Here is a 15,794-nt window from a genome sequence, read left to right as displayed (position 1 = left end):
GGGGGGCCCGGGGCTGCGGGCGGGGAGTGGGGACGGGGCTGCGGGCGGGGGTGGGGGCTGCGGGCGGGGGGCCCGGGGCTGCGGGCGGGGAGTGGGGACGGGGCTGCGGGAGGGAGTGGGGGCTGCGGGCGGGCGGGGGGCTGCGGGCTGGCTGCGCGCTCGGCCGCCAGCGCCCGGGAGCTGTCCCTTCAGCACCACCCGCGCCCGCTCAGCGCGCCCGGCCGCCGCCGCCCGGGGTCCCCGCGCGCAGGGGCTGCCCGGGGCCGCGCGCGCGGGGGGCAGCCGGCATCCTCCGCAGAGGGGCGCGGCCCCGTCCCGGGGGGCGGCGGGCGGGCCTGCGGGCGGGAGAGCGGAGGGAGGCGCGGGCCGGGCGGGCGCTCCGGCGGCGGCCGTGCGGCTCCTGCCCGCCCCGCAGCCACGGCGCCGGTGCGGAGTGACGCGGCCGCCCAGCTCATCAGCATGCACGCGGGGCCTCCGCGCCCGCCCCCCGCCGGGGCCGCCCCCGCCCACCTCGCGGGGAGCGGGGTCCGGGACCAGCTCCCGCGGCCCAGAGCGGCCGGCCTGACCGGTGGGGTGGGCCGGGGCGGGGCCGCGCGCTCTGGACACCCACACCGAGGGCAGCGCGGACGCGGTGGGGGAGAGGGGGTTCTGCCCGCGAACCCTCCTTCCTTGAGCCCTCTTCCCAGACTCGGAATAAACCTCAAACTTGACCCGAGGAAGAGGGGCCTTGGGGGGTGCCTGGTCAAGGCCGTGTTGCCTGCGAGCACGGGCCTGGGGTGGGGGTGGGGGGTGCCTTTGTAGGGAGGAGGTCGGACAGCAGGGTCAGAGCCATCTGCCTGGTCTCCCCGTTCCCCTAGGCCAAAGTGAACCAGCTCCGGGATTCCTTCCCATTTCCCTCTGTGGAGCTAAGGGCTGGGAAAAGCTGAGCTCAAGGACCGGTGGACAGAGCCTGAGATCCAGCGGGACCCAGGGGCCCCACTGGGCGGAACCTGGAAAGCCACCAAGGGCAGAAACAAGGGACAGATCCCTAGGCGTCAGGTTCTTCAGGTCTCCGTGCTCAGACCTCAGGGGAGAGCAAACCTGGCTGCCCCCACCACCCTGACATCTAGCCGCATACCAGCATTTTACAGCTGAGACAGCAGGGTCACAGGAGGGGAAAGCCACCACACCCTGGGGACTTGTGGGCACCCCCAGACACAGGCTCCTGTCTGCTTCACACTGTATCCTGCCACCAGAACACAGAACGTTACACTTAGCTGGTGCCCGGTAGATATTTGTTGAATGGATAAATGATGGAACATTTATTAAGAGCCAACTTTGAACTGGGTCTCCAATATACAGACATGGGTAAGACAGGACATTGGGTTCTGGGATGGGAGCTCTAGCTATGAGTGTGTGTGCACGTGTGTCTGTGTGTGCATTTATGTGTATGTCCATGTGCATTTGTGTGTGTCCGTGTGCATGTGTGTGCATGTCCATTTGTGTGTGTGTGCACATGTGTGTGTGTGCGCATGTACATTTGTGTGTGTCCATATGCGTGTGCATTTGTGTGTCCATTTGTGTGTGCACGTGTGTATCCGTGTGCATGTGCATCTGTGTCTGTGTCCATATGCATTTGTGTGTGTCCGTGTGCATGTGTGTGCATGTCCATTTGTGTGTGTGTGCACATGTGTGTGTGTGCGCATGTACATTTGTGTGTGTCCATATGCGTGTGCATTTGTGTGTCCATTTGTGTGTGCACGTGTGTATCCGTGTGCATGTGCATCTGTGTCTGTGTCCATATGCATTTGTGTGTGTCCGTGTGCATGTGTGTGCATGTCCATTTGTGTGTGTGTGCACATGTGTGTGTGTGCGCATGTACATTTGTGTGTGTCCATATGCGTGTGCATTTGTGTGTCCATTTGTGTGTGCACGTGTGTATCCGTGTGCATGTGCATCTGTGTCTGTGTCCATATGCATTTGTGTGTGTCCGTGTGTGTGCCCGTGTGCATCTGTGTGTGTCCATGTGTAGATGATCTCTGTGTGTGCATTTGCGTGCATTCTGTGTACCTGTGTGCCAGGGGACGTCAGGGCTTTCTGGCTTAGTCCAGTACTCTCTTCTCCGACGTGCGCTTCTTGACCTCAGGCAGGCCAGCCGACTGCTGGAACACCTTGTGCTTCCTGGGAGAATCTAGTGAGAGTGAAAACACCCATTTCTCCACATCCTCATCAAAACTACCTTTTCTTTCTCGGGACATTTGTCTCAAGAAAGTCAGAGGACCAACACCAGGAAGGAGCCGCCCCTGGGCCTTGCAGCCAGTGTCGACAGGGTGTTTACATATAAATCAGGTGTTGTGAGGGGAGTGTGAGAATCCGGTGTTTAGCCATCACTCCAGGAGAGTCTTAGGATCCAGCAGGTTTCACAAACATGGTCTCTTTTTGACAAACAGCCAATCCCATGTCCCTTCCTAGGAAATACTGTATTTTTCTGTTTATAAAATGCCATGTTGTAAGACGTTTCCCAGTTTTACAAGGATAGCTTTCAGAATAATAATACAAAAAGCCAACATTTACGCAGTGGTAAGATTTTGCCGGGCGCTCTTCTGGTTCCTTTATGGGTGTTCACAGATGAAGACTGACAGCAACCACATTACCACGTGAGCTAGTATCATCTAATTATACATACTTGGAAACTGAGTCACCAAGAGGGCAAATGCTTTGCCCAAGGTCACACTGATGGCAAAGAATTTCTGGGATTTGAGCCCAGACAATATGGCTCCAGAATCAGATTTATTAGCTCCTGTCGCTCAAGAAAAAAATCAAGTACTTTTCATTATATGTTTATTGAAAGTGATGTTAAAGTGGTTTTGCATGAGAAACATTATTTTGTTCGTGTAAATATATTGCAGTGCATTCTGAAATTGAGCAGGAAACAGTACATCCAAACTATGCCTCGAGATTCAACTAAATATTTCACTGGAGATACAAGCACACTGAAGATCTGCAGAGAGGGGGTGCGTCCAATAGTCCAGCAAACTAGTGTTTGATCTGCAGTCACACCGAATGCCCCCCGTGAGAGATGCCACAAAAACGTGGCGGGGGGGTCAGTGCCCGTGGTAGAAGCAAAGCCACTCTGGGGCAGCCGTGTTTGAGAACACAGGCGTGCATGCCGCACGCGCACTGCTCCTGCCGCCACCAAGCCCCGGCCTCCAGGGGCATCCCTGGACAGACAGACAGCCCTCCAGGCGCCCTGGGCATGTCTGAGGTCCGGAGTGCCCTTTGCTGGTGCAGGACAAGCCCTCCAGGTATTGGAGATGTCATGCGGGACGGCATCGAGGGGTCCTGGGCGAGTCACACGCTCCAGACCTTGGGGGACACCGTCGGCACATGCAACAGGAAGATGGGGCAGTGGAATGTAAAGTGACGCCAGTTCAGGGAAATGTCAGGCTCTTTATTGTCAAAGAAGTCACGCTCTTCCGAGAGTGCGGCCTTGAACGAACACTCAGATCTGAACAGAATTTCCTCTGAGCTGGGCCACGGCTTAAGTCCCAGACTGGACCCCAAGCTGAAATCGGCAGAACTCAAAGCGGGGGTCTCCCATCTCACGGAAAGAAAGACTTTTTTTTCTTCTCGCGGCTGAGCCGTGCAGGTGGCATGCTGCGCTTCCGTCTTGTGCTCCCGTCAGGCCAGGCGGGTTCTGCTGCAGTAACAAGCAGTCCTCAAAGCTCATGTACTCCAACTATGCGAGGCCACTTCTCACACACGCCACGTGTCCCTGACCAGACGCCGCAGGCCCAGCCTTCAAAGAGATGCTCGGATGTCCCGACGGCCATGCCAAAGGGCAGGAGAGAGCCTAGGAGGGCCTCATACAGGCCTTTCCATGCCCGGCCCAGAAGTGGCAGCTGACGTTTCCGCTCATAACTTACTGGCTGGAAAGATCATGTGAACCTTTGCAAGTAGAACAGTGGCGGTAGGAAGCCGACTTCGGTGAACTTTGGTGAAAACACCATGATCTGCACGGCGACCCTCCAGCCAGTCAGAGTTTCACTCCAAACTCAACCCAACTCCCAGATACCAGGCCGCCCAGGGTAGCAGGCACGACCTTTATTACTTTAGAATTTAGGGGCGCCTGGGGGGCTCTGTCGTTTAAACGTCTGACTTCAGCTCAGGTCATGATCTCATGATTCATGAGGTCAAGCCCTGCGTGGGGTTGTCTTTGTCAGCGCCAAGCCTGCTTGGGATCCTCTCTTCCTCTCTATCTGTTTCTCTCTCTCTCTCAGAATAAATAAACTTAAAAAAGTAGAATTTAATGCAACCGTTGTACAGCAGGGAGCCCTGAGCAGTGACTGTAGGGACTCTTGGCTACAGGTGATCACCGAGGAGGCGAGAGTCTCTGCCTCACGCCCCCGGGCCGGGAATGCAGAGTTCAGCTCCCATGTGGCAGCACTTTCTCTTCCTGGAGGTTCCCAGCCAGAGGCTGCGCGAGGCCAGTTCTCACTGTGACTGACCTCCAGAAACCCATCTGCAGCTCGGACTCGTGCTGGAGACAAAGTGGGGGAAGCAATGATTCCCAGATCCCCAGCCCTGATCCTGTCTCCCCTGACTGATTAGGCCACGAGTCTGAACTTAAGTGGCTCCACGGATTCAGCAGAGGTGTTTGTGGACTACCCATCACCACAGACCCCCTCAGATGCCCCCTGTGACAGCCGGTGGGCCCACACCGTGGCCTCTGCAGACGGGCACATCAGGCCTCCCGTCTGTGGGAGGGGGTGCGGCTCAGAGACGTGGCGTGACAAGCCAGGCACGGGGCGGCTGTAGCTGCTGCGCGGCAGGACTGACGAAAGGCAGCAGCGCCCAGGTCTGCCCCCCCCGCCCCCCTGATCTGCAGGCATCCCACGTGCAGGGCCTCCGCCGTGTGGGACCCGACTGCCTCCTGCGCCTCACCTGGTGGTCGCGTTTCCAGGGGCCACGTCTGACTGCCGGAACCAGCTAAGGAGGGGCTGGGCCCCGTCCAGCGTCCGGGGCCCAGGGAGGACCAGGACAGAGGCCCCTGCTGCTGGCGGGCCAGGAGAGGCGCGACCTGGGTCCGGGCGTTATCAAAGAGAGCCAGCACCTGTGAAGGAGAAGCAGCGGTCAGGGACATGAAATCACCAGCATCGGCAGAGAGAGGACTTTGATTTCCCTGTCTGCTGGAGGGGGACTTAGCTCAAAGCTCACAGAGAACATTCCGGCCTTCTATCAGAGGAAAAAATAGTCATGAAAATGGCTCTCATTTCCGTCGACTCTCAGGCCTGCCCTCCTTTGTCTGGGTCTCTTGAAAGGTTTCTGATGACCCAGTAGGACCTGAAAATCCAGTCCTCCTGGATTCCGGGACCGTGAGGGCCTGCCCAGCGGACTGAGCCCCCCATGCCGCCGCAGGCAGTGTCTGGCACAGCACTGCTCCGGTCTGAGGGCCTCTCGCTGGCACCCGGGGCCCCCAGGACAGAACGGCCCAGCCTGTATGATCACCGCCAGGCAGGTCCCTTCCCGGGGGCGAGCCCGGCGGCTCCGGCCTGGGGACGGTGCCGCAGTTACCGCCAGAGAAGTGGCCTGAGAACAATCGCACGACGAGATCAATGTGTACTGGGTCCAACGGATCACTAACGATCGTAGGGATTTAAGACGTAGGACGTGACGATGTGATGCATCTTGAAGCGATCACGGCAACCACGTCCACACCTCACATAGTTACCGTTCTGTGTGTGCGGGAGAATAAGGTGACCCTCGGCGGATTTCAAGCACACAACGCAGTCCCCGTCACTGCGGCCCCCGTGCTGGATGCGGGACAACCCCCCCAGCTCACCCACCTTGCAGCTGGACGTGTGCCCCATAACCCGCCTCTCCGTGGCCCCCAACCCCCAACCCTTGGTCCCCGCTGCCCTTCTCTGCTTCCGTGGCTTTGGCCTTTTCAGATTTCATGTATGAGGTCGAGCAGTGCTGGTCCGTCAGTGCCAGGCTTATTCCACGGGGCGTAACGTCCCCAAGGCTGTCAGTCGTGGCGAACGGCAAGGGTCCCTTCTTTTTAGAGGTTGAGTAATATTCTGTTGTGAACCTGAGTCCACACCCCCCACACTGTCTTTAAAACTGTTTTGTTTTGTAAACTATGCAGAGACGCAAGGATGCTCCTCTGAAGGCACACGTGCCTGCTCCCCCCCCCCCCCACAGCAGCCCCAGGGGAGCGGCGGGGATGGCTGTTGGTTCCCTTCTTGTGGTGACTGTCTGGTGGGGGGGGCCACCCCTCCCCTCAGCCTCAGAGCTCCGGCTGAGGCTCAGGCTGGCAGCAGGCGGGGCCCATCGGACCCACTGCTGTGAGGAGCTCACAGACGACCCTGAGCAAGTGGGGTCTGGTCAGACCTGACCTCAGGTTCTCCTGAGACAGGACAGAAGATTGAGGGGCCGGGCTTGACCATGGAGTCGCTGCCTGTGAGGTCAATATTACTGAATCAACAGGGTAGATTAAAAACATGTCTTTAGGGGCGCCTGCGGGGGCTTAGTCAGGTGAGCATCCAACTTTGGCTCAGGTCATGATCTCACAGTTCATGGGTTTGTGCCCCATGTTGGGCTCTGTGCTGACAGCTCAGAACCTGGAGCTGCTTCAGATTCTGTGTCTCCCTCTCTCTCTCTGCCCCTTCCCTGCTTGTGCTCTGTCTCTCTCTCAAAAAAAAAAAGGGGGGGGGGCACCTGGGTGGCTCAGTCAGTTAAGCGTCCGACTTTGGCTCAGGTCATGATCTCACAGTTCATGAGTTCAAGCCCCTCATCAGGGTGTGAGTGTGGAGCCTGACTGGGATTCTGGCTTCCTTGCTCTCTGCCCCTCCCCGACCCACAATCTCTCACTCTCTCAAAAATAAATAAATAGGGGCGCCTGAGTGGCTCAGTTGGTTAAGCCTCCGTCTTCGGCTCAGGTCATGATCTCACAGTTCATGAGTTCAAGCCCCTCATCAGGGTGTGAGTGTGGAGCCTGACTGGGATTCTGGCTTCCTTGCTCTCTGCCCCTCCCCGACCCACAATCTCTCACTCTCTCAAAAATAAATAAATAGGGGCGCCTGAGTGGCTCAGTTGGTTAAGCCTCCGTCTTCGGCTCAGGTCATGATCTCACGGTTTGTGGGTTCGAGCCCCGTGGGGCTCTGTGCTGACAGCTCAGAGCCTGGAGCCTGTTTCAGATTCTGTGTCTCCCTCTCTCACTGACCCTTCCTTGCTCACGCTGTCTCTCTCTCTCTCAGAAATAAATAAAACATTTAAAAAAAAAAAGCCAAGAAATAAACATCGAAAAAAATTTTTAAGGCATCTTTAAATAGAAACACATGAGGCAAAATTATGTATCCATTAAATTGATGAAAACTGATTAGTCTTATTAGCTGACCAGAAGCTAATAAGAATCTAATCCTGTTTTTTCCCTAGGAGCTACGATTTAGTATCCACAGCTCCAGGATTTGCAGTGACTTTACAGAGCACAGCTATTGAGAATAAAGATAGTCCCTGCCCCCGACATAGAGGGGTGGGTGGTGAGACAGCATGTAAGCCCCTGGATCCAGCTATGCCTGAAGCTCTGGCACATAATCCCCACTGCATAAATCAGTGCATTTCCTGTTTTGGTCAAGCTTGTGGGCTGGGTCCCTGCTGCCTGCTAACTGAACCCTCCTCAAGAGCACAGAACCCCAGCTGTCCCGGGAGGTGGTTTCTTTGTCCTCAGGCCTGGTCTCTGGAATCACAAAAGGACTTTTCCTTCCCAAGGACTTGATGCTTGGGAGCTGAGAGCGGCAGGAGGGGTGCTCAGGGCTCAGGCCTCCCCCGACCCCTGCAGTGGAAGTCCCTCTCCGACTCTGGTGTTTCGTTGCCTTCCCCAGAGAGAGGCTGCAAAGCAAAGCCGTCTGGTGGAGAGATTTACGGAGGTCGCCAGTGTAGACGAGAGCGCCCCCACCGCCGCCTTTCCTTATGAAGGAGCAAGCCGTCCCCAAACCACGTCCACACATGCCTCACAAATCAGACGTCGTGCAGCGCCCTCCAGGACGGCGCAGGGGCAGCCGTGGCCGCCCTCTCCCGCGGGAACCGTCAGCCCCGAGAACCGGGGTGGGGAGACCCGGTCCAGAGTGCGGGGTCGACTCACACTGTGTGACGCACCCCAGCGCCAGCCAGGGGGCCTCCGGGAGCCTGTGATGACAGATGGACACGTGAGCACCCCCAGGGCGAGGCCCCACCTGCTCAGCGCGCTGCCTGATGCAGAAAACATTTGCGACCAAATGTCTGGAAGGAAACCCATGGGAGCCCCTGCCTTCACGCTCGGCTCCCGGGGTGCCTCTGGGCTGATGCGCAGCTCGCCAGGTCTTACACGACCCACTCCTGCCCCCTCCCAGCTCAGACGCCACGGCCCCCAAGCCCCCATGCATCCCGGCCGAGCCCCCTCATCCCTCGGTCCGTGAGGGTCCTCCACACAAGAAGGCGGGCAGCTCTGGGCTCCTGGCCTCACTTCCGTGCCTCCCGTTCACGCTCAGCCTCCGAGGGCAGGGACGGTGCCTACGCCTTTGGGGGGCGGGGGCGCTGTGATGCGTCAGGACCTTCCAAGGCAGGTCCCGAGTCCCCGGCTCTGCCCAAGGGGACTGTGCGCGGTGAGCCCCTGGCTGGCCGGGCCCTTGGGGCCAGCCGCGCACTTTCCCACTGGTAGACGACGATGACAGCACGCTGGCTTCGCGGTGGCCCTGAGCCACTCTCACCTTCTCGCTCGGAGCTGCAAGGCCATCCTGAGGGGGTGGGGAGCCCGGACGGCTCAACATGCGGCGAGGAGCACAGGACGCGGTTGCACCGCGGGGCCTGCCGGGCGGGGCACACGCGCCACGGGCCTCCTGGTCTGCACCCCCAATGGAGGGGAGGCCTTTCGGGCAGGGGGCACGAGAGGGACACGCCACTGTAAACAAACCGTCTCGAATAACCTGCAACAGCCTCATTTTCAAAACTACATCTGAGCCGGCGTCAAGGCTTCTGGGCCGGAAGCGTGGGCTGTTCAGATCCCGTGAGCTCCGGCCTGGGCCTGTGCCAACCTCACGACTATATAATTTAATCTAATTGATCAATTAAATCCAAATAATTTTTAAACAAGCTGTAATAACAGTTATATAATTTCAGCACGACATATAATTTTCCTAACGACTTTATCAAAGGAAATTGCTCGCGGGGTCTTGCTGTCTGCCTTGGGAGACTGTCTTCTCCTTCGAGCCACGAACGACTTTGGAAGCAGCCTGACCTCAGCACTCAGGGCCCAGGGAGAGGCACGAGCGCCCCCGGGAGAAGGCAGCTTCCTGGAGGTCAGATCCGGGGCCCCCTCTGGGCCATATCTCAACGTCGACCTTCAGACGGGTTTGCCTCCCAACCTCGCGGGGATCTCCTGGGTCTTCCCGGCTGCTCTGCTGATTTACACATCAGCCGCCCAGTGCCCCGGCTCTGCCGGGTAACGAGCAACCCCAGAGCCCACAGGCCTGCCCAGGGCACCTCCACTTGCTTGGCGGTCGCCCGGTCGGTTCTTCTGGACTTGGCTGAGTTCACGGCGGGTCTGCGGTCAGCTGTGGGCATATCAACAGCCGTGCCCCCTCACGTGTGGGGGGCCTCGGCTTTTGCCTGACAGGTACCACGTCGTGATGGTGCTCCAGGCGGGCAAGGCAGGGGTGCAGATGCACAGGCTGACCGAGCTCTGTCCCCATGGAGCCCATGGCTGCCCCAGGCTGAGGAGTCACACTTTGGTGGGGGGGGGCCTCCACGTGCCAGCCACAAGGCCTGGAGCGCAGGACACGCTCCTCCGCCCCAAGGCTCATGATCCACCCGGCAGACTCTGATCCAGAAGAACGTGAGCAGGAAGGGGACTTCCTGGGAAGGATTCTCCGGGAAAGCACCCTAGGAAGGGGCCGGAGCCAGGAGCGTCCTGGCCTGAGCTGTGAGGCAGGTGCCATGCAGGGCATGAAGGGAGACAGAGACAGGGACGCCGAGAGATAGAGACGGGGGGGGAAGCCACAGAGACAGAGAGAGATAGAGACAGAGACAAACAAGACAGAGACAGAGAGAGATAAGGAGACAGAGACAGAAAGACAGAGACAGAGGGGGGGGGAGACAGAGACAGACAGAGACACAGACATGGGGGGGAGGTACGGTCACCAGAAGCAGAAGGAACGGGTGTCAATTGCAGAAACAATGCCCTGCGTGGAGTCCCGGGCGCCGGCTGCCCAGAGCTCCTCACCAACCATCTCTCAAGCACACATGCCCCAGACGATGCACCGCTGAGGCCACCCCATCGCGCAGGGAAGGTGGCTGTGTGCACGGAGGGAGCAGAGCACGCCCCCCGCTGGGGGAGTTCATTCCGTGTCTGCACAGCGTCTGCCTGGGGGGCCCGTCAGCCCCATGTGGGGGGGTAGAGCCGAGGCACGGCAGCACGCATCTGCTGGGCCTCCCCACCAAGCCCCGCACATGGCGGCCGGCGCAGCGGACATGAAGCGTGAGGCCCAGGTGTCCTAGGTCCTCCTGAGGCTCTGGGGAGACCCCCGCCGCCCCCCAGCCGCTGCCGGCTGGCAATCCTCAGTGCTCTCGGAGTGTGGATGCAAAGGAGACGCCACCCTGATTCCCGTCCAGTCTCCACGCAGCCTTCTCCCCGGACGGTTGTCTGCGGTCAAATGTCCCTTTGTATAAGGACACAGCCCTGCGGACTGGGGTCCTCTGCCATTGTAAGCGACTTCTTCACTTGACTAGTTATGTCAGCAAGGACTGTGAAGAGTGGGGGACTGGGATGTCAGCATCCGAATCTGGGGGACACAGCGTGACCCACAGTAACCAGTTAAGAGCCCACAACCTTGGGCAGATGGCAAAGCTGTCTCAGCTCCCTTGCCTCCCTGAGAAACGGTGCGCTCTTTTTCCGGCCACGGCTGGGGGCGCCTCCAGGAGTAAGTGCCCATAAGGGGAAGAACAGGGCTTGGCCCATGGAGGCGCTCGGGACCTGCTGGCCTCACGGTCATCCGTCGGAATGAGAACGAGCCCCCAGCCCCACCGCCTCCAGACGACCCCAGCACCCCTTGGCTCCACCTCCCCGCTCAAGTCCCTCCCGGTCACCTGGCAGCTTAGGCCGAAGGAGGTGGCATCGCCCCCAGCCAGGCCCAAGGGGAAGGGCCCCGTCCTGAGGCTCTGTCTCCTCGTTATCCTTTCAAGGGGCTGGGGGCTCTCAGAGAACCTCATGGTGAAAATCCCAAGATTTCTCCTTAAGCACAGCCACAAAGTCTTCCATTAATTCTCCGTAAGTGTAAATGTTCCCACAGGCTACAATTACAGGCTTCTGTGGAGTGGAGCTTTCCCAAACAGCTCTGTTTTAATTTGAATATCAAACACTTTGCACAGCAGGCCGCAGTGCATCCCACCCAGCCAGGGAGAGCTGGCTGACCCCTGAGCCCTGGCAGAGCCCAGGCCTCGGAGAAGGAGCAGATTGGGAGGGAGGCTGGAGCCCCGGGAGAAACCTCAACCCGCCTTCCTGGACTAGACTGGGGGAGGCCAGGGGTCTTGCCCTCAAGTCCCCTCGGGTTTTATTCTGTCTGTCCGGCTCTGCAACTCCACTTCAAAGAAGCTTTCAAGTCTCTCCAGTACATCTGTTTTCTTCAGCCCACCAACACTTGCTTCAAAAATCTGAGTTATTTGCCAATACTTGCAAATGAGACCATTTCATATTTAAAAGGATTTGTGGTGTCCCTAGAAGTTTTGAGAAATGTGCCACAGATTGTTCCTGTTTCCTAATGGAGAAGGGAGAGTGCTGAGCAAGCGCTGACCCCTTTGGAGGCACGTTTCCCATCTGGCCTAGACCAGGCATTTATTTTACCTCCCTGGCCTCTGGACTTTCAAGTTTGGAATCACTCTTTTAGACCCCTAACTCCTCTTCCATTATCTATGCCTGGAACAAAGTGCAATCACCATCACCACCATCACCATCACCACCACCATCAATGTCACCATCAGCACCACCACCATCATAATCACCACCGTCACCACCATTACTGTCACTGTCACCATCGTCAACATCACCTTCGCCATTGTCACCATCATCATCAATGTCATCACCATCACTATCATATCATCACCATCATCACCATCACTATGACCATCATCATCAACACCACCACCATCATCACCATCATCACCTTCATCACGATAATTATCATCCTCACCACCACCTCTATCACTGCACATACATATATACATGTACACACACAGAGATTCTCTCTGTCTCTCATCAGATTCACTTAACTCCAGCCCCTACGGGAGCTCTCCCACTGCATCTATGTGCTGGATGGATACAAAAATACGAGTGCAACCGGGTCAGAGCTGTGGGTTGTGGCAATGAGTGGAGGTGGGGTTGAAACCCTAGTTAAGAATATACATCTAGGGGCGCCTGGGTGGCTTGGTCAGTTAAGTGTCCGACTTCGGCTCAGGTCACAATCTCACGGTTTGTGGGCTCGAGCCCCACGTCAGGCTCTGTGCTGACAACTAGCTCACCCTGGAGCCTGTTTCAGATTCTATATCTCCTTCTCTCTCTGACCCTCCCCTGCTCATGCTCTCTCTCTCTCTCCCCCTCAGAAATAAATAAAACATTTAAAAAAAAAAAAGAAGGATGCACATCTTACACAGACCAGAGGAGATGTGTTGATGAAGCTGTGGCTCACGCACTACAGCCCTGGCTCACATGTCGCTGTGGAAGGATGTTCATGCCATTCGCTTCTCTGACAGTCGCCTGTTCCTTGGCTGGGCCACCACCCACTTCTGCTCCTTATACAACTGTTCTCCAGATTTCTTTGAAGAGCCACCTATTGCCGGGAGCCACACCGGCCTTGCTGGATGACAGTCACAGGAAGGAAATGGCAGTGTTTGCACAGCTCCTGCCATGAGGAACGAAAAACTGGGATCTCCTTCTGCCACTACTGGCTCATGCTGGAAATGAGCCTGCGTGTTATTGACCAGGCCTCACAATATTCCAAATCAGACCGATATTCCCCATACAGATACCTCATAAGGAAAAGCATATTCCTGCCTCTTCAAAAGAGATTTTAGATGAAAGCACTGTGGATGATTGTCTAAGGCCTTGCAGTTCCAAGACTTAGATAATAAAGGGGGTTAAGAACACAAGAGTTACAATTGAGCCTGGCCCCAAGACAAAGAGCCTAATTTAGAGCTAAGGAACAGATAAGGGCAGAACTTAAGTTAATACTTATTCCTTTTCTAACTGGTGATGTAGGGCCGTCCCTTCCCCAAGGCCTACTTTCCACAAACACCCTCCCTTACACTGGCGGCTGGGATAAGGATAGATAAGAGTAGCTAAAACATAACCCAAAAACAAAGGCCGACACATTGAGCCTCCATGGTGTTTACACATTCAGCATCAAAAAAGTTTCCACAAACAACTTATTAACCAGCTCAAAAACATTCGTCCTCTTGTGAGTCTGACAGAATGACTCCCAGCCTGTCTGTATACAACTTAACCTATGTCCTAATCCCAGCGTTATTAACTTAGAACAAATATGGATGTCATCCTGTTTTTCACTAAGAACATCCTGTTATTTCCTTAGTTATAAGATTTACTCAACCTCACTATGATTGGGGTAATTCTGCAAGAATACTTCCGAAAAACCTGTTTTTGTACACTTTCCAAAGCATCTTATCACAAAGAGGTTTCCATTGTAAAAACTCCTTTTTCTGATCTCATGTTGTTGTCGGACCTTTAAATAAAGACACCAAAACCGCCAGGACGGAGACGCTGCCTGGTGATCGGAAAGAATCTCGGGGCCTCTCACTCCCTCTCTCGCCGACACCGTCCATCCTTCAGGGGCCCCTGGACTGGCGGGAGCGGGTCTCCAGCAACCTATCATATATCTTTTGATCGATATGAGGTAGACCCCACTCCTAGGTTCTGAAATGGCCCGTGGCTCATCTGGTCAGTTAGCATATTCCATTCCCCTGGTCCAAGGATTGGCTTGAAGTTGGACACATGGCCCAATACAGGACAGGATTCAATTCTTTGAGTTTTTTTTCTGTTTGTTTTTTGGGGTTTTTTTGGGCAGAATCCTGGAAAATGGTGCTCTTTTCCCATGAGGTTCACACCTGGTGGGATGTAGGTGAGGAGCTGATGGGAATCACCTTCACTGGCACCTGGGGCCTGGCTGAGAGTGAAGAGCCCAGAAGAGGAAAGGCAGCGTGAGGGACCCTGGGAAGCATGTGAACCCCAGTCCCCAGTTAGCTGAATCCGGTTTCATGACCGATAACTCTACTCTTTTTGCCATTTTCAGTTGGGTTTCTGTCACTTATAAGTAAAATGGTCTTGGCATATTCATATTCCTTTCCTTTCCTGGAAGATGTTTCCGGAAATGTCCCAGCCCCGCCTGGCTTCTGCAGGGCTCGAAGGTCACTTTATCCTCCCAGCTTCGGTTTCCTTCTCCAAGAAATGCGAGGAAAGTGAGATGACACACACCCTGTTCGTCAACCGAGCTGCCTCCTCAGGAGAAGCAAGAGGTAGGCACTCGAGGGTCTGGGCTCTGCCCTGCCCCCACCCCGTCAGTTCTGCCTGGTCCTCTGGTGGGGGTTCCTGGGCACCATGATGACCACGCTCCCCCTGCCCTGGTGCCCACCTCACCCAGGGAGTCTGTTCTCAGAGACCGCCATCCAAGCGCAGCCACGCAAAGGGCACCAGTCCCTTGAGAGTTAAGGCCGGGAGAGTGCGGTAGCTTCCCCCCGACATCTTGGCACAGCCCTGGGGGCGGGCATGAGGGGCGAGACCAGGGAGCCCTTCCTGACCACACTCCTCCCTCAGCTCAGATGGCCAAGCTGCCCTCTCAAAATGGGCTCAGCCCCACGTGCTTTGGTTTTCCCGTTGCTTTGGCAGCACCCATCCGAGGCCCATCATTCACTGGCCATGTGATCTTGGACAGGTGTTGGATTTTCTCATCTATAAAATGAGCACGAAAATCTGAAGGTGAAAATTTGAGAGTGAGAGAGAGAACTACTGGATTCTGTTCTCACAGTCTCCATGCACGGGCCACAGGGCGCACCCTGACCCCGGGGTGTGTGTGCATGGGCCACAGGGAGCACTCTGACCCTGGTGTGTGCGTGCACGGGCCGCAGGGCGCACCCTGACCCCAGTGTGTACATGCACGGGCCGCATGGAGCACTCTGACCCCGGGGTGTGCGTGCACGGGCCGCAGGGCGCACCCTGACCCCGGGGTGTGCAGACCCAGGGCTGTCACTCCGACCTCGCCTCCTGCTAGGGCGCGATCACCCTGGCAGACAAACAAGGCAGGGGTTACCATGATGTCACAGGGAAAACAGGCTCCCAAAGACCACCCAACCCACAGACACTGAGATAACGACACAGGAGTGACGAGAGCCCAGAAGCCCCATCCCTCTGTGCACTGCACCTGTTGCTACAGCAGAACCCAGCCCCCAGACTCCTGACTGCCTGCCTCGCCGGAGTCCCATGCCTCCCCTGATACTGCAGGGGCCCCAGCACAGCGGCTCCCTCCTACCTCCCTCCCTCATCCGTGCTCCTCCCCAAGGCCCTGGTGCTACACTCTTTCCTGGCACGAGACGCTAGAGGGGACCAGGGCCATTGACTGAACGAGTGCCGTATGCTCCTTCTCAGGCCATTTGTCCAGCGGGTGCCCGCCAGTACTTCCACACGTAGCATCTCCAGTGCTTCCTTCCCTGCCCCGCCGCCCCCCCCCCCCCCCCCCCCCCCTCCGTTCCCTGGGCCGCCCCGTCGGCAGAGCGGCAGG

This window comes from Hyaena hyaena, unplaced genomic scaffold, assembly GCF_003009895.1.
Source record: "Hyaena hyaena isolate Hyena2069 unplaced genomic scaffold, ASM300989v1 scaffold_967, whole genome shotgun sequence".
NCBI classification, from domain to species: Eukaryota; Metazoa; Chordata; class Mammalia; order Carnivora; family Hyaenidae; genus Hyaena; species Hyaena hyaena.
Note: the sequence above shows the minus strand (reverse complement) of the source record.